This window comes from Leptonotus elevatus, chromosome 20 (assembly GCF_054856555.1).
Source record: "Leptonotus elevatus isolate MCC_2025b chromosome 20, RoL_Lele_1.0, whole genome shotgun sequence".
NCBI classification, from domain to species: Eukaryota; Metazoa; Chordata; class Actinopteri; order Syngnathiformes; family Syngnathidae; genus Leptonotus; species Leptonotus elevatus.
The window spans coordinates 1087497-1107500 of NC_141258.1; the positions used below are offsets into that span (position 1 = coordinate 1087497).

At 42.8% G+C, this 20004-nt stretch overlaps 1 long non-coding RNA gene across 2 annotated transcripts in view; it reads right to left on the reverse strand.

Annotated features, from left to right (window-relative positions):
* Window positions 1–10067: 10067 nt before the first annotated feature.
* LOC147156294 (uncharacterized) overlaps window positions 10068–20004 on the reverse strand; it is a 106566-nt gene continuing 96629 nt past the window's right edge. For both annotated transcript variants that reach the window (XR_015091566.1, XR_015091565.1), the window contains exon 5: window positions 10068–10149. This is a non-coding gene — a long non-coding RNA (uncharacterized LOC147156294). The remainder of the gene's footprint in view (window positions 10150–20004) is intronic.

The following is a 20004-nucleotide window of genomic DNA, read 5'->3' on the forward strand; positions in this document are numbered from 1 at the left end:
GGCATCCGGAACGTCAGCACGGCCGACTGACGGAAACGCAGATGAACATGAAAACAATGGCGCCCTTGTTGGTCCCCACAACATGTGATAAGCGGAGAGGGGGGGGGGGGGTTGGGGTCAAGTTGCAGCAACTCCACAAATCATCGTCCTGATCACAAGCCTGTGAATAGCTTGGCATCACTTGAAAGGAATATGAAATGATGTCACATTATTATGAGAGCACAAGAAGGATTTTTTTTTTTTCCTCCAAATCACAAATTGCGGCTCGACGTGCGTTTTCTTTCTTTTTCTTAAAGTAACTTGACAAAAATGTCACTTTCTGTCCTAAAGTATTTGAGGCAACACAAGCCCAACGTTTCGTTTGTCGTGGTTTTGACTTGTCCTCGCTCAAGTAACGTCCAAAGTGGCGTTTATCCGTCTTTTGTTGACCTCACGGGAACCTCCGCGCTTCGTTTTCTTCCGTGTTTTCTTGCCGCGTTGTTCGGATGTTGCCAGCAACGCGTTTTCATTCCAACGGAGTCTTACGGCCTCACAAAATCATAATGCTGATCTCATGCATAATCATAATGTTTTCTTCGAGCCATGAGGTGACGCGTCTCAAAGTTTGGGGGGGGTTGGGGGGGGCAGCTCATCTTGCACACGCCCCCACTGGAGGGATCATGTGACTTCGGCCGTCTGAAAACAAGTTTCCGTTTTCACTTCCACGCGGCCTTTTGTTTCCGATCAGATGTATAAATGATGAGCGGCCTGACAAAATACAGCATGGCGGGTGGGGGCGGGGCCAATGGGGGGGGCCTCAGGCGGCGCATCAGTCATGCTCGGCCTGTCGGCAGGTAAGTGATGGGGGCCCTGCGGGCACAAAGGCCCCTTTTAAGCAAAAGGGGGCAGAACTGAAGCCGTTGTCGGCCGACTCGTATTTAAGAGACTCTTGAAAGCTGCGCTTCTCAAACCGGGGTAAAAAAAATAAATAAATAAAATAAAATAAATAACAATAATAAAAAATAAATAATAAAAAAATAATAATAAAAAAAATAAAAAAAAAATAAAAAATTAAAATAATAAATAACAAAAAAAAATAAAAAAAATAAAAAATAACCAATAACAAAATAACCAATAACAAATAAAAAATAACAAATAAAGAATAACAAAAAACAAAAAAAAAACAAAAAACAAAAAACAAATAAAAAATAACAAAATAACAAATAACAAATAAAACAAAACAAAAAAAACAAACAAAAAAAACAAAAACAAATAAAAAATACAAAATACAAAATAAAAAAAATTAAAAAAATAAATAACTATATAACAAAATAACCAATAATTTTTTTTTAAAAAAAATAAAAATAAAAATAACCCCAAAACAAAAAATAAAATAAAAATAAAAATAACCAATAAAAAAAAAATAATAAAAAAAAATAAATAAAATAAAATAAAATAAAAAATAAATTATATATATATATATAAAATAACCAATAACAAATAAAAAAAAACATAAAAATAAAAAATACAAAATAACAAAATAACAAAATAACCAATAACAAATAAAAAAAAACATAAAAATAAAAAATACAAAATAAAAAATAACAAAATAACCAATAACAAATAAAAAAAAAAAAAATAAAAAAAAAAAAATAAAATAACACAAAAAATACAAAATAAAATAAAAAAAAATAAAAAAACAATAACAAAAAAACAAAACAAAAAAAACAAACAAAAAAATACCAAATTAAAAATAAAAAGGTTCAATCCACGATGCTTCCATTTGTATACAACATTCTTTTCATCATTTCTGATGACAGCCGTCCCAATAATGGCAGCAACTTTTTGCAGTGTAAAAGTTGGACTCTGACGCTGCCGCCTGCACATTGTGTGATAAAATAACATTTTAAAACGCGACTTATCTGTCATACGCGGGATGTAACGTTGGCAAACGATTCGCTGCCGTGTCGTTGCGTCGTCAACATCAAAGCCGAAAAAGACCGTCACAAGTTTCAATTGGGAAAAAAAACACACAAACATTTAGAAACATTTGCATCATGTATCTGTTCAGCCTTTTAACTTTTTAAATGATCTTTTTATTTTGGGTGACTTTAGGAAAAGTCATCACATTTCCGAGTGAAAGAACGACTTTGAGGATTTGTTTGATTTTTTTTATTGCTGTCCAATGTGAGAACTGAACAGCGAGTAAGGGTTAACTTCAAACTCGGTGCTAATCGATAGCATTATATGAGCGTTCCTGCCGACTCGAACCCGCAGAGGATGATGTCACCGCGTGAATAAATCTCTTTTAGCGCCTCGTGAACGCAACGTTTAGCTTTATGGTTCTGTTTTGCTTTCGTCTCGCTGCTCTCCGGACGCATCAATCTTCGCCGCTGGTCGGGAGGATAAAAATGTGACCGCGTGATCTCCGCGCCGCATTACGACCTGCGGGGATTAGCCTAGCATTGTCTGCAGGCGTGCGCAAGATGTTGGATTAGCCGTAATAGTTAGCATGATATCAAATGGAATGAAACGGTACACTCTACACTTTAACCACAAAGGACAAGCACTGGGCGAGCTAAAGGCTAGCGTCAGATGCTAACATTGCAGTGTCAATGTTTACTAACATAGCAATAAGCGACACGAAATCCTGAATTGTTAACGGCTTGCGATCACAATTTATTAGCATATGTTTAACTCATTGAGCCAAGTTGATCATTGAAGGTTAGCTGAAAGGAGGCGTAACGATTCGCAAAGGTTCTTTCTATTTTTAAGTAAAAAAAAAATGTTGTAAGAACTTGGAGGTTTTGCTAAAGTGCAAAAGTCAAAAGGAAAAGCGTGTAATTGCAGCCGCAGGTGTGCGCGGCCGTTGATTGAGCACCTTCCGGAGCACAATTACCAAAATGTCCGCGTTCAACTGATGGACGAGAGCTTTATGTGTAGGAACTGCTGAAATTTTAATACGGCTCTCATTAAGCGCCGCCGGAATGTCATTGTGATGGCAACGTTCCAAGGTCACACCGGAGGGGCAGAACCCCCCCCCCCCCCCCCCCCGCAAAGATAAATTACAAGACCATCCATTCTATAGACCACAAGGTTAAAAAAAAGAAAAGAAAACATCCTACAGCCACAATGCAAGGTCTCAATATTTAAGAGGTCAACGAAGTGGAGTCATTCAATGGAACCCGATTTGGTCACCAAAGCGGAACCCTATTTGGTCACTTAAGTGTTAGCCAAATCTTTGAAACCAAACAGCCCCAAAAAAAGCGTTTGAACTCTCATTTTAAATACAACCGTGTGTAATATGATGCCCAGTTTGAAGAGTGAATCGGCGCTTCCTTCGCGTAGCAAACGCGCTTCAGCCCTCCAACAACAACAATGGCGGCTAACGCCATCCTTCATTACACATTGTATAAACAGTGTAAGCTATCGGTGCTGCCAATCAACATGATTGATTGCAGCCCGCCTCCACAGAAGAGTGACGCGTCAGGAAAAAGTTGTTCTCTCTCTTTCTTTCTTTTTTTTTTCCTTTCCTTCCCAAGCGGCGCGTCGGAAGGGCTGCCACGGAAAGCGGTGATTAATGCGCTCTCCGCGGGTAATCCCACACACCCCGGGCGGGTGAAGGAGGAATCGATCACGGGGGGCAGATGTCACCGTGACGGCGCTCCAAGTCGCTGGGAACAATTTACTTTCTTTTGCGTGATTGTTCCTGAAAAGTCTTGACGTGTCGGGAGTGAGAAAAAAAAACACTCAGCCGTGACACTTCAAAGTACGCGTGTGCCCTAACCGCATCATTCGCTTTGGGAATTCGGCCATCGCGAAGTATGTTGACTTTTGATGGCAAGTGACGAACATATGGCTAGCAAGAGCCTAGCACGACAAGCTAACCAAGCGGTCGGCAATTATTCTGGGCTAGCACCCGCAAGTAATAACACGAAACCGAAAACAATAACTTAATCGCAGATGAGCATATGGCTAGCGAGTGGCTAGCATGAGAAGCTAATGAAGCAGTGTACAACTTTCCTGCGCTAGCGTCCACAAGTGTCAAATGAAATTGTGCGGTGTCGTGTAAATCGTTAACACACAACCTTAAAATGAAAAATGATTGCTTCGTGAAAGGTTTGTGGAGATGCTAGCGTACTAGCCCGCGTCTTTCTTCAGTGTTAGCATACTCAAATACAATTCACACAAAACAGTAACATGCTACACTTTTGATGACAAACGATGACCGTATGGCTAGCAAGACAATCTGTGCATCATTACTCGGTGCTAGCGTGCACAAGTTGTTGCTCATGTCACGTAAAATTGTACCAACAACCTTTTAATCACAAGTCATGAGTGAATGGCTAACAAAATGCTAGTGAGAAGCTAGCATAGAAGCGTAAAAAAAAAAAGGGAACGCACATTTTAGCTTACTTTTATTTTTGTGTCTTTTGGGTCACTTTACGAGGGTGAAAAAAAAAAGAATTTTTTTTTTTTTTTATTGCTGTCAAATGTACGCTGGGTTAACAACATGCAACGTTGTCAGCACAACAAATGTGCTTAATCTGCCGAAATGAAAGCAGCGACATCTGCGTGTTGATTAGTCGTCACATGCTGCTCGTCATTCAATTTCCCGCCGCAATTATGAGCGATGGCGTTGGCTTTAAAGTTTAACGGCGCGCTTTACGAGGCGCACTCCAACGCTAGCGCCTCGCGACCGGCGCGCTCGCTCGCCCGTTGTTGTTGTTGTTGTTGTTGTTGACAGCAACGACCTCCGCGCATGCCGGCAGCTGCGCCATCAGCACTCCTGCACGTTAGCTTTGACATTAAAATGACCTAATTATCAAAAAATGTATATTACAAAAAGCCTAATTAATGCAATACCTAGTTATTACAACAATATACATAATTATTATAAAAAAGTACCAACTTAAAAATACTGTTTGATTAAAAAAAAAAGTTATAAAAAAACCCAACAGATTTTTATAAAAAAAAGAGAAGTTATTGTTAAAATACTGACTCCTTAAAACAATATCTAGTGCTCAAAATTAGCCCTCATGTTTATTAAAAACTTACTAAAAAATTAAAAACATGTAAAATACCTGGTTATAAATATACCTGGCGAAGCTATTATAAAAAAAAAAAATCTCTAGCTATGTAAAAAAAACTAGCCATTGTAAAACAGTTAATAAAACCCTTATTTAAAAAAATAATATATATATATTTTTTTTTATTAAAACAAAAAGTATATTTAAATTTTTATTCTATAAATACTGGACCAAGTTATAAAAAAGAAGCTATTAAAAAAAGCTAATCTAAAATGTAATAAGTAGCTATTATAGTAAAGTACCTTGTTATTCAAGATAGAGATATTGTTTGGATGTCACCGGACGCCATCGTAACCGAAACAACCGGACGCGGCGTTGCACTGACGTCAGGGGGCGTGGCCTCACTGGCAGGGTCGAGGTCAGGCATCAAAGAGCCGCCACAAAGACGAAGCGGCCGGCTGCCGGCTTGTTGTTTGGACGGAGGGGCCGCCCGGAGGTCACGCACGTGGATGAAAGACTTCACAGCTGGCAGGTGGCGCTCAAGGGGCCATTGTGGGGCCGTTGTGGGGCCGTTGTGGGGCCATTGTTCGGCCACCCACGCAAATCCCAAACCCAAACGTGCGCTCGCTCTCACTGACGGCCGCTCAAACAAGCACATGTTTGTTGTGACACTCTCAATTGATGACCACGACAAATACACTTTTGGAGTCCGGCAGCTTTTCGTAAACATTTAGCGATGACGTGCTGAACAGGATACACATCATTCCTGCCTTTTCTTGAACCATCAACCTTTAGCTATCCACTCTCTGATTTGTGTTTGGCGAGTTCCCAACTAAAATAGCAGCGCCTTATTTTCCGTGCGGGCGTCCTCGCAATAGACGCTCCTCACAAACCAAACGGGCTTCGGGGTCTTTTTTCCACAATGGGGTTGATGACACGCACGTAAACACCAGCCAACAGACAGGAAACACCTTTGAGCGGCTTCTTCTTTGCTTGAGCCGAACAATGAGTGACCTGCTGGTACCCCCAAAAGAAAAAGGCCCCGCCCTCCTCAGCTCGACGCTCACCAGCCACCGCGACACGATGAGAAATATGACATCAGTCTGCGACATCTCCGGCAGAAAACGATTCCTTGAAGGTATTCGTGTACGCTAAATGATTCCTTGAGTCGGCCGCATTGTGAAAAATGAAAAATATGTTGATTGCATCCAAGCTGGCATCCCCGAAAATTGCAGCCTGGCACTCGCAAATTCACCAATTTGCAGATTTTCCTTCCCAATATTTAAAAATTGTGCTTTTGGATTTTTAGGGGGGGGGGGGGGGTCCTCCCAATTTCCCGATGCATTTCAATGGTGTCAATTAAAAAAAACTCAATTCAATTAAAAATGTATTGCACATAAAACTCCATTCAACATTTTACTGTGGATGGATGAATGCAACTCAAATGAACTTCTAAAAATGTATCGTGCTTTCAAAATCACTGTCCGAACAAATAAAGACAACTATAAATGACTAAGTATAATAAGACACTTTTTTTTTAAACGAACATGTATATATAGTAATAAGTTTATTATTATTATTATTTTTTTAACAACCATGTATTTGAGGCATTTTTAAAAAAAAGACCATGTCGAGTGAGGTGTTTTTTTCTTTAAATGAACATATAGTGAGGTGTTTTTTTTTGTTTTGTTTTTTAAATGACCAAGTATAGTAAGGCACTTTTTTTTAAACTAACATGTATATATAGTAAGAACCCTAATCCCATACCGTTCACCTAAACCGAACACCGCCGTCAGGAGACCCGAGGGGACCAAAGAAAACAAAGGAAAGTGAAATCCAGGACCGGCCGGACACCACCCACCGGGCAACCAACCAGAATTCCTCACCAACTCCAGAAACATATAAATTCCAACAAATCCCAAATAATCAGGGAGACCTCAAGAGACAAAAGGAGAGACTGAGGAAAGGAAGGAATGACAAACGAAGCAGAGTGAGATCCACAGACACCAGCCTCCACCGATTCAATGACCTGAGGAGGAAGCAGATTGTGTCTGAGTTTCGATAGATGCTGGTGTGGTGGATCTGGCATGCATGAAAATCTCCTCGATCCCTGCCAGGACAAAGCAAGCTCAACACCTAACACCTAACACCTAACCCCTAACCCCTAACCCCTAACCCCTAACCCCTAACCCCTACCCCTAACCCCTACCCCTACCCCTACCCCTACCCCTACCCCTACCCCTACCCCTACCCCTAACCCTAACCCTAACCCTAACCCTAACCCTAACCCTAACCCTAACCCTAACCCTAACCCTAACCCTAACCCTTAACCCTTAACCCTTAACCCTTAACCCTTAACCCCTAAACCTTAACCCTTAACCCCTAACCCCTAACCTTTAACCCCTAACCTTTAACCCCTAACCTTTAACCCTTAAACCCTAACCCTTTTTTGTTAAGATTTTTTATTTTATATTTTATATTTTATATATATATTTTTTTTATTTATTTTTTATTTTTATTTTTCATTTTTCATTTTTCATTTTTCATTTTTCATTTTTTATTTTTTATTTTATTATTTTTTTTTTTTTAAATTAAACTGAGACATAAGCATAAGAGTTGCGGAATGACGAGCGCCGGCCAGTGCCTTGCCTTTGGTATCTTGACAACCGTCCAGGCAATATGATGAGGCGGGAGATACCCGGGAGTTAACCCCTTTCCAAAAACCTAACCCTCACCCTAACTAATTTTTGTTAGTTTTTACATATTAGCTCTTTCTTTTCTTTTATTGTGCCCACGCCTGAGGAAGACCTCTCAAGGTCGAAACGTCGCGACGGGCACTAGTTTTTTTTGACACTTCTTTTCAATTTTCTTTTTCTTTTTTTCAAATCGTTTTTGTTTCTTTCTTTTGTTTTTGTAGAATAGATAGATTAAAAACCAAAATAAATAAATAATTAATAGAAAAAAACTAAACAAATATGATGTATGATAATGGTGATGACTGGACCGTTGTCCAGTACGGCAGACGTCGCCAACGATTTGGGGAACAAAATAGGCAGCGGGAGGGTGGCGGTCGACCACGCTGGTGCCAGGGAGGGCGAGAGACATTGCACCTCCCTCCTCCCGCGGAAGGAGGAATCCTGTTCATAAACCTAAACCTAAACCTAAACCTAACCCTAACCATAAACCCTAACCCTAAAATGGCCATGTATAGTAAGGCATTTTTTTTCAATGGCCATGTATAGTGAGGTGTTTTTTTTTATTATTAATTTTTTTTTTATAAAAAATGGCCATTTGTGGTAAGGCATTTTCTTTCAATGACCAAATATAGTAAGGCGTTTTTTTTGAATGAACGTATAGTCAGGCGTTTTTTTTATTTTTTAGGGTTAGGCCATTTGTGGTAAGGCATTTTTTTTCAATGACCAAGTATAGTAAGGCACTTTTTTTTAAACAAACATGTAAGTATAGTAAGACATTTATTATTATTATTTTTAAAACAACCTTGTACTTGAGGCATTTTTTTCACAACCATGTGTAGCAAGTTTTTTTCTTTAAATGAACATATAGTGAGGCGTTTTTTTTTTAAATAAAAAAATGGCCATGTGTAGTAAGGCATTTTTTTAAATGACCAAGTATAGTAAGGCGCTTTTTTTTAAACTAACATGTATATATAGTAAGAACCCTAACCCTAACCCACTAACCCTAACCCTAACCCAACCCTAACCATAACCCTAACCCACTAACCCTAACCCACTAACCCTAACCCACCAACCCTAACCCTAACCCACTAATCCTAACCCTAACCCCCCTAACCCTAACCCTAACCCAACCCACTAACCCTAACCCTATCCCCCCTAACCCTAACCCTAACCCACTAACCCTAACCCTAACCCACTAACCCTAACCCTAACCCTAACCCTAACCGACATCGCTGATGTGTGACGTGTTCACTGCACGCCGAGCCAAGACATCCTATTGGCCCTCGAATGCTCCGAACCAATGGCAGAGCAGCTTTTTCATGTTGGAAAAAACCAACTTAGGTATCGGCCGATACTACAAAACTGGGTATCGGAATCAGTATCGAGGGCCCAAAAAACAACACTAATAAATACTATTTCATACATTTATCAAACTAATAAAATAGACACTTAACATGAGACCGACACAAAAATAAAGATGAATCCAACAAAAGTCATGACCTCTTAAACTTTCCGCCGCTTTACAGATACGACGTCAGTTCCAAATGTTCTCGTTTGATTGTTATTTCCATTTGCTCGTCACAGATGGCAAAATTGGAGATTGGCTAGAAAAGATTGCAACGCTAAAGTGAACACTTTTGTAAGTTTGTCAGACGATTAAAAGTGCGAAAGTGAAAGACAACAGAAGGTTCAAATGGAAGAAGTGAGACGAATCAAAAGCGGAGTTCAAATTGTCGGAACTCTTTCTTGTCGCGTTGTTAACTTTTGTCTTCGATTATTTGTTTCGGCTATTCTGTCACGACGTCGTTCGTTTCCCATAACAATTCTTTCCAGATCAAACGCGGAGACGTTTCCAACTTCTTCAGCATCAAAATGGACCCGAAACACATTTCTGGCGGCGGCGGCCAAACTGCTTTGTCACGGGTCCAAAACATTCACGCGTTGACAACATGATGGACGACGCGCGGTTAAGCGGTTCTCCCGTCACGGCGCCTCGCAAAGCGCCTTCCAAAAGTACGGCAAACAAACGAGTGCTTTGACGCCGATGTGCCGCCAATTAGAAAACGAGACGACAGACGCGCGACACCGACATGCAAATTGCCGCAATCGTTAATATTCATTCGCGTCGTTTCATTTTCAAGTCTTCAAGTTGTCTCGACATCGAAAACAAACAGACTTTTCCAATTATTACTAATTATGTTTTCATTCAAATGAAAAATGTGCGTGCGTGGTGAGCGTTTATATTTTGGGTTTTATGCGGCATTTGTGCCATTCGCTAGTTTTCTGCTCTTCTTTGGCGCCATTTGTTGGCCTTTCGGTGTCAAGGAAGTTTCGCTGACGCGAGTTGAGTAGCAATTACAAACCTTTTGGTGTCTCGCCCTCACGCTGGCGTCTGGTTTTTAGCCTGTTTTACTGCCACTTCTCCTCTTGAGGTCTTCAGATATCTAGAAAATAATAAAAAAAAATAGCAGCCAATCAAATAAACGCAAGCTTGCTCAGGTTGCAAAACATTGCGTCGTTCAAGTTGCCATTATCGTGCTATCGTTTATCCTCGTGCCAATCAGAAGCACGTCCAATTGCTAATTTCATACACGCACACTAATTTGTCATCGATTAAAATGTTGCAAACACGGCGAACCCATAAGCTAGAAAAAAAAAATCTTAAGTACATCGCAAAAGTCAATAAATCTTCCCAGACTCTTCTTCAAAGGTCTTAGAGCCATGAGTGACCCAATAAATAAAACAATGAGTTGACTGGCAGAAAATATAATACAATTATATGAAATAATGATAATAATAATATAAGTAATACATATAATAGGCAGAAAATGCAACAAAAAAAAGGAAAATAAAAATCAACACTTTCAATTGGCTAATAATGTGATCAAAAATAACAGCTGACCATTCGTAACCATTTTGTGAAATAGAGGAAATAGACCATATTTGGACATGTGAGGTTTCTGCCCGACAACAACTCAACTTGATCAGGTTCCCCCCCCCCCCAAGTGGGTTTGCATATTCCTCACGAGTTCACCGTGCTGCTTTCGCACAAGCCAACCCTTTGGCGGCCTCTTGTGGCATCTTCGATTATTACAGGAGAAGAACAAAAACATACATTTAGATGAGTTACTTTAGTGAATCGTTGTTTATGTTCCACTGAAAAAAAATCTGTAAAGCGAACTGGTGAACCGTGAATAGGCTGCGGCGCACCAAAAGCGAAGTAAGTTGACCCAGAAGCCGACTCAAAAGTGCTTTAAAAAAAATAAAAAATAAATGATTCAGTGGTTTTGGCGACGGCGGGTCGTCGTCGTGGCAGTCTGAGCGATGCGGCTCACTTGGGCTGCAAAACAAAGAAAAGGGCCCGAGCGCCGGACACATTTGTCAACGTCCTCGCGCCTCCGGGCACGGGCCCGGCTTGGCCCCGTCTGACCCCCGACCCCCTTTCTCAAGATAAATACCTCTGTCACATTTCACCTTCGCTCCCTGGACGCAAATTCAACTCGTCATCCATCATCTTTGTGTGTCATGTTGCTTCCCCCCTCCAGTAATGACTTTCGGACCTCGGTTGTCAACATGACCGAGCACGTTCAAAGGCCACTTATTTTCATGAAATGGCCGCCAGCGAACGAGCGCATATGATAATGTGCCGTTCTCCGCGCGGATTCAATTGTCGCTCACGACTTGAGATTGGGAATCATCTTTCAATTTGTCTTCGCTATTTGGAGTCGTTATATTACAAAAACAACGCGACTTCAAAAAAAAAAAAGAAGCCCATCAATTTGGTTGAAAAGTTCTTGGTCACGATTCGTCACTTTCTTACATCGTCGCTTCTTTTGAAAGTGGCAGTCAACATTAAACATTTCTTGACAATAATATGTCACATGTGACCTCGTCTAAACGTGACATTCCGATTAATATTGCGTTAGTGGAAGATGAGCAAAGGTGGCACATCCAGGTCCAGAAAGGAACGTTTGGCATTAGCCTCAGGGTGCTAGCTAGCTAGCTCCCTAGGAGGTAAACAAGCGCCATGCGAGCTAGCTAGCTAGCTAGCACCTGAGGCTAATGCCAAACTGTGGCAGGGTTTTTACTTACTGGACTTGGATTTGCCGCCTCTGAATGTGAGTTGAGTAGCAAAATCCAGCCGCTTTTATCCATCTCAATGGCGGCCATTTTGCCACTGACTGTCGACTGATTGGCAACAACCAATCAGAGCTCACCTGTTTTCTGAGTTTGCGCTGTGATTGGTTGTCAAAAACAGCTGGATGTTGCTGCGCAACTCATATTCCACTCACGCATTATTAAACAGAATACCATATTTAGACGAGCGGGGCGGCATAGAACCTATTATCGTCAAAAAAATTGTTGGGGGGGTTGGGCTTGACTTCCCTTTTAACAAACATCATGAAATAAATCTGCAAGTGTGAAGGCTAACGTTTGTTATTGCATCGGCTACGATCTCACATGCTAATCTTCACCTTTCGGCGTTCGTTATTTGACTCGTGACGTTATTAGCAGGCCGCTTAAAAGGGAGCCACTGGGGGGGGGGGGGGGTTAAGCTTATTAATTGTTGTTTTGGTGTCACAGCCGCTGTGTGCACCCGCTGATTTAATCAGCCAAATTCACCGCCGCGGGAGCGAGCCTTTAGCGCCGCCACCGTATACGGCGAGCAAGCCGCCATCGCTGGCCGTGATTTACACACACGGCGTCCGCGGAAACGCTGATTAGCGCAACCGTGATGCTCATCGCATTAGCGTGATTTTCACGTGTGAATGCGCGCTCGTGTTGAAACCTCGGAGACGGCTGACGGAAGACGCGACCCGTTCGCGCCCTCCCGGCACACCGCGGACGGGCTGGGCTGCATGAAAGTAGTAAAAAGAAAACAGAAGAAAAATCGAAATTTACAAGTCGATGTCAAACTGTCTTTGTCTGGACGCAAATATTTAATGAAACAAATGAATATAAATAAATATACATATTAAATTGACAGGTTTAAGAGGGAAAATGGCTAAATGAATGCAACAAATATTACGGCACTCTTGATATGTAAATGCTTGGTAAGCACGATTGAAATAAATACTTGACTTGTGTGTGCGTGTGCATACAGTATACTGCGCGCGTGTGTCCACTAATGACTTGGGGCGCTTGTCCCTCCCTCACAGGTACAATCTTGTTTGCCTCCATCCCTCATAGGACCTTGCCCCCCCCCAGAGACCCGAAGAGGCTGTCCGCGTGGTATCGGCTCACGAGCGCTTCGTTTGGTCCGGTTGGCTCGATCAGGAGGGACGAGGGCCCCGTCTTGCAATTAAGACATCGCGTCGGTCCCGGCGGGGACAAAAGCTGCAAACCGGGCCTGATGAACGTGGCGTCGCTTCATGACCAAAGGCCCGCTGAGGCACTCGGCAGACCAACGGGGGGGGGGGGGGGGGGCGGGGGAGGATGGGGGGTGTGGGGGGGGGGAGTGATGAATGTGATCGTAGGGAACATGCTTGTTTTTTTTGCAGTTACTAAAATAAAGTGTCATTGCACATCCACTGCAGTAGGTGGCAGTGGTGTTCTTCTGCAGACGTATACTTACAACAATTTTATTGACAAATAAAAATATTTATAGTCGCAGCAGAAAGTTGGGAGTGCGTGAAATATTTTCTTCTTTCTGGGGACACGTAACAAAAAATTGTTGGGAACCCCCCCCCCCCCCAAAAAAAAAAGCTCCTCAAAATTAGAAAATTGCTATTGAAATGAAGTCACTGATGAGTAAAAGTGCTCCTCAAAAAAAAAGAACACTTTCATAATTTCCGTCGAGATTTTGCCGGCACCGCTGCTGCCGGTGCCAATAAGCGGCCATCTCGCCCGGCGAGCTTCCAAAAACGGCGTCTCCCGCGGGCTGAGTGAAGGACGCGCGACGTCCGCGTTGACGCGAGGCCATCCGACAGCGACGGACGGATCGATAGACGAGCGCGTACGCGGACGGGCCTATTGATAAACTCCCGCTGACAAACGGGCCAAACACTTGGAGCTCGTCGGGCCGGCTGTCCGTCACGCCGCCCGCTGCTTTGCACGCACTTCAGGTCGGATGTCCTCAACCCCGCCACCGCGGGGCCGCGGCGGGGCCGCGGCGGGGCGCCCGCGCCGACCCGCCGGCCACGTAACGTGCCAAAACACTTTTTCGTCACCTGTCAGTCCGGATGGAGCGCCGCGTCACTCCGGACGTCGGCGCCGCTGGACGTGACAAGGAGGAAGCTCGCCAGGGATGCTAACGACTTCGGCGGCTTCCGGGAGGGACTTCTTCCACAAATACACTCGTGTCTTCACTTAGGAGTGGAAATTGTGTGACCGCGCTCACTCGTATCTCAAATCGAACTTCATCGTTTGCAATACAGGAAAATGTCAGTAATTCGTTAAAAAATGAATGTGATATTAATTTGTGTTGGTAAAGCAAGTTTTTTTTTTCTCATTTCAATCCCTTTATAAAAAAAACAGGACACTATTTGAACTTATGATTCTGTGTGTAATCAGAAACGATTTATTTTCGATAACATGTTAGAGTGTTGTTGTTTTCGCAAAGTAAAAGCGGATGTTTAAAAATCGTATTTTGATTAAACACAAACATTATCTGTCTGCTTTCATGGAGGACTTCAGAAATTGTAGAACATTTTCTGTTGAGAGGCTGAAATGTTGAGGATTTGGACAATTTAAAGTTAGTTATCGATAAAACGATGCATTATTTGCACATCCAAACCAAATAGCAATCCTGCCCTTTCTCTGCATCATCGCGACAGGTTTGCCACCCTGGCTCTTGTTATTTGCTGGACATCGTCCACGTCTACATCTCAGCACTTCCTTTCTTCGGACCACACTTCTTGCTATCCATTTCCACATCTATAGATCACGTGAGCATCAGAAAAGTCAATTGATTCGCCGGATCCTCAATTCATCATCTCTGAATTTCCGTGACATCTGGTTTGGAAGCAACTTTCTTGAAATGCTGGCGTCCATCTTATTTCCAAGCAGTTTTTTTTTTTACCTCTCCGCTAACATCATCTCATCGATTGCTACGGAAGGTTCTGTTTCACTTTCAGGTCGGCGCAACACGCTGCGAACTGGGATGAATAATGGAGTGCTTCCCAGGGAAGGCAGCACTCCCGGTGGCAGGAGGTTAATATTCTCACATGTCGTTAGGCGAACCGGGCCCGACTGACGGCTCATCGAATCGGGCAGCAAATGATTTCCTCATGCCGCAGAGGACAGAGCACTTCAAAGCGAAGCAGGAAGGAGGGGGCGGGGTTCGGGTCGCGCCTGTTCTGAGGTCAGGAACAAGCACTCCACTTTGATTAATGAGCAGCAGCTCGGCGGAGGTTGCCGGTAGGTAAGAATGCGACGGCGAATTGGATGTGAAAGCGGGGGAGCGACTTTAAGCCGGCTTTGACCCGGCTGCACAAAAAAAAGTCCCGTGCGGCGCGCACACCGTCACCGTCGGGCTGACTTGATAGCTTGTGACGGCCAAACCAACGCACCCTCTGGCTCGTGTACTCATGACTTTTCACTTGTTACCTGACAGCTTTACCTAATAGTCGCATGAGCACTTTACGGATACTGGACAGAACAGCAGAATTAAGCCTCATCGGAAATCCAGGTCCAGAAAGTAAAAAACCCTGCCACAGTTTGGCTTTAGCCTCAGGTTCTTGTTAGCTCGCTGCTAGGGAGCTAGCTAGCTAAAAGTTGTACGTTATGAAGTGAACCGATAGTCGTCACTTTCTGTAGACATAAAAGTCAGGATTGAAAAGGATTTGACGTTCATTCATCTTCAGCAAAAATGAAGCAGAGCTTGAAATACTTCCTGTTTTCAATCTTCTTTCAAATTAACGATGTCAAACAGCATCGTGTGCTATACCATCTAGTGGTCGGCAGGGAGATTACACTCAAAATAAAAAGAAATGGAACAAAACAGTTACAATCTGTACACACACAAAAACCGACAAAATCGCAAGACCGTGAACTCGGAACCCACGACGGAAGGTTTTACTTGATTCATTCCATGACTAAGCTCAGAAGTTGGCTTACTGGTATATCAAATTAATGTCTACCACTGAAATGACTTGAAATTCCATGAATCCGTTGCAGACCGCCCATCAAATATATCATATAATGGCTCTGCATTTTACAAAAACAGATTACAGATAAAGTGCATCTATTAAAATAATAATAATAATAATAATAATAAAAAAATAATAATAAAAAAAACAAAAAAAAAATAATAAAAAAAATTAAAAAAACTTGTAAGTTGGGGCAGTTGTAAGTTAAGGTATGACTGTCGACGGTCAAAAGTCCGCTTGATGAAAAACGTATGGCTAAATTGTCAGAAAGTTTCATTGTTTGCGATAAGCCAAGCTCTCCTTTCCCAAGCAGACCTTTGACGGCTTTTCACCAGTAAAACGTTTCACTCCTTTTGTAAACAACAAAAAGTCCTAATCTGCTTGATCTCCGACTGTGAACAAGCGGCGAGGAATGTGAGTGACGTGCCGGCCGGCGCGCGCACCTGCGAGGACAATGTGTTGCTCACACATAACAACAAAAAAAAATAAAAATGCACACCAGGCAGCTGGAAACCTTTTAATTAGCGCTAATTACCTTAGCGCAGAAGGTTTGGCAGGCTGGAAAGGATTTGTCAGCGCGTGAGAGATCAAAAAGACGGGCGGTGCTCACGTTCTTCTTGTGCTGAGTCAAAAACTAATAAGGAGGCCGATAATGGGACCCGTGAGGATAACAGCCCAGGTGGCGGCGCGTAATCCCCACTCGGGACTAATACTGCCGACACAAACGGTCCTTCAACTCGGTGCCGTTTTTCACCCTTCCGCACTGACTGTAAAAGTCGCGTTGCTATTTAGTACACACTGCACGCAACGATGGTAAATTGCAGGGCTGCAGCTTTCAAATATTTTTAGAGTCGAGTACGTAGACAGACACTATAAGAATATACTTCTTTATCCTCTGTGAAGAACGACTGATACCAAATACAGTATATCGGTCTCATACTGACCCCCGGTGGCCAAGGCATGCACACCAGACGGAGCAGCAACAATTACTATTTTTTTAAATTATTTATATTTTATTTATGTCATTAAAGTATATATTTTTTAATAAATTACGATATTATGGAGTGCTATTTTTCTAATTAAAAATACTACATTATAAAAACGTTTTTTTCTGGAAGGCTGGAACGGATTAATGGCATTTCCATTCATTTCAATGGGGGAGTGGGAATTGAGATACGAGTTAAGCTCGTGTCCACGGGACAAAATAAATGTGTATTTTAGGTGCTGTCGTGACGGACAACAAACTTGAATGCTTTTGGAATGTAGAAGGAATTGTCAAACAGCAAGATCGAGAATGAGATCAGGTTGGGACGATACCTAAATATTTGGCCATCAGCACAACAACGATATTGCAATATTTGGAAAACAAGAACGATGACAGCAATATTTTCATAATGGTGATGTCACGATACTACTATATGATATTTTGCCAAAAAGAATGATTTGACGACAGCAAAATATTTTGCTAATGTTACGGCACAACTTTTCATACGACGTCCCGACGTTTATCCAAAAATAACGATTATATCACAAGACCGCTCGCGACACATCAAACGCGACGGATTGGCGACGTGAAAGCGGCTCAGGAATGTCTCATTGCTGATCAATTTTCCCTTCAAAGTTAAAAGTTCCTTTAAACTCCCCATTAAGCATCCAGTGGCCCCGCCCCCTTCCGTTACATGCGAGGTGGTCTTTTCTTGTGCAATGATCCGGCGGTCCGAGAAGATTGTCACTTCAAAGCTGCGCTGGGAATACGTCGCCCGTGTCAAGATGGGATTAAGCTTTTCTTCTTTTTCTTTTTTTTTTTTACTTTCTTGTCTTACTTCCGAATTGGTCACATTTTTGTGATCATTGCGTGTGCGTCTCTTTTACTTTGCGTCTCCTTTGTTACGCAGGCAAGGGGGGCGGAAAACAAGCCTTTGTCGGCGACCACCGGAGTGTCATGTGAGCTCGACCTCCTCGAGGAAGGGGACACATTCGGCATGGGGGGAACTTCTCGTTCTCTTTTTCTCTCAGGAAGGCTGCTGTTTTTTTTTTTTTAGAGAAGCGAATCTTCAAATCATTTTGGCAAACAAAAAGGCCGGCATGTAAAGGGCGCGAGAACAGACGCAGGAAACAGATGAATAAGCAACATCAATTAGCAGCCGGCGACCTTGGGAGGCCCGGATTAAGCCGCGCGTCCCACGGCTGCACATCGCAGCCGACAAGGTCGCAGGGGATTTTGGGGGGGGGGGGGGGGGGGGGGGGGCTGCGAAGGTTGACAATTTGAGATATGAGCCTTGTAATGTGGAAAACAACAACTTAACTTACTTCACAATAAGCAGCAGTTTGGCAGCTACTGAACAGCCGCAAAGTTGACTCTAAAAAAAAATAAAATAACACATTGTGTATTTAAATCCAAATGGTTTTAGTCATATTTAGCATAATGCTAAGAAGAAATGCACCATAGAAGTGCTAACGTATAGCATTGGTACTGTGCTGTTAAATCCCCATTAAGCAAAAGAGTGACACATTGAGACAGAAAATATTGAATATAAATACATTTTCTTTCACTTATAAATACGATCTCAGACGTGTCAAATCCAGGTCCAGAAAGTAAAAAACCCTGCCACAGTTTGGCTTTAGCCCCAGGAGCTAGCTAGCTAGCAGGTAAACAAGTACCATGGGAGCGAGCTAGGGCGCTAGCTAAACTAGCAGCTGAGGCTAAAGCCAAACTGTGGCAGGGTTTTTGTTTTTTCTGGACATGGATTTGACACGTCTGTAATAGCATACGAATATAATATAATATACTGTAATAGTATTTCTAGTGTAACACAATTGCTGCATTCTGACGTCACAATACAACTCGTGGCGCATCCTTCTGTAATAGAGCAACTTCGCCAACGACATCGCTAATGACATAATCCGACTCGCGTTGTGGCAATTCAATGTTTGCTGTCGTTTGCGAGTCCAATTGTCCAGCGAAAAAAGCAAAAAAAGCAACAAGAGAAATGACTTTGTTAGCATTACTAGCTTTGTAGAGAGAAACATTTAAAGTGCGCAGATTTGCAAAATCATTTCAAAATTAGCCGCGCCCCTCCAGCCCCCCCCCCCCCCTCTCTTTCCCGGCGTCGGCCATTACTCACAAGAAGGCCGACGTTAGCATCCGAGCGAACTTGCTTCAAATTCAATCCACTTTGGCGTCATTATCATTCATCAAGATAACGAATGACTCCTTCGGCGTATGGTAATTATCGTTTGATAAATCATCAGCAGAAAATTAACTGGACGTCAAAACATTCGCGGGGCGAGGAGGGGGGGTGATGAATGGAGGATGATTGCGGTGATGAATTGTGTTCATCTGGCCGCGGCGAATCCAGTGAAACGGCTAAACAGCTCAAGATGGATGGCTTGCGCCAAAAAGCTGCAAGGTCACAGCGGCCCAAAAAAGAGAAAAGAAAGAAAAAATGTGCATAAATGTACGCACTCAGGTTGTGCTGAAAACACCAGCTCGGTCCACTTTTTATTTTTTTTTTTTTTTACTGCCTTTGATCACTACTTTGTCCACAGCGAAGTCCCGACAGGCCGCATGAAGGCGTTCCTCACACTTGCTTCGCCTGTCATTTATCAGCCCCCCCCCCCACCCCCCGGCCCCGCCATTGGCCTGCTGTCAGTCACAATGAAAAGATTTCACAATAACGGCGGGCAGAAAGTCATTGCGGCGACTCATCCATCATGTGGAGCCCAGCGGCCGTTCCACTCAGCTAATCGCTAACGCATGCCGGAGACGTCACAAACGAAAACGTCCACAAAACGCACGACAACACAACTCTCGGCATGTCTTGACTTACGAGTGGCCCAAGACAAGCCCTAGGCCACGCCCCCTTTGGAGTTACACAGCTCGGGTGCAGGTTGTTGTTGTTGTGACTTTGGCTTGTCCCGACGTGCAGTTTGAATAACAACAGTATTTCTTTGCTTTCACTTTTAGAAGGTTTTGTTCTGTTTTTATACAATAGCGCTACTTTTCTCCATTTTCTTAACCGCTTCGTCCTCTCAAGGGTCGCACCCTGAACTGGTTGCCAGCCAATCCAGGGGGTGTTTAGTTTGATCAAAAATACATTTGTAATGCATTTCATTGTCGATGTTTGTTTTGTTTTGTTGATTCCATAAAGTGGACTCCCTCGCAGACTCGTGTTCTGGCGCGTTTGGATTTAACTATTCCGACATTTA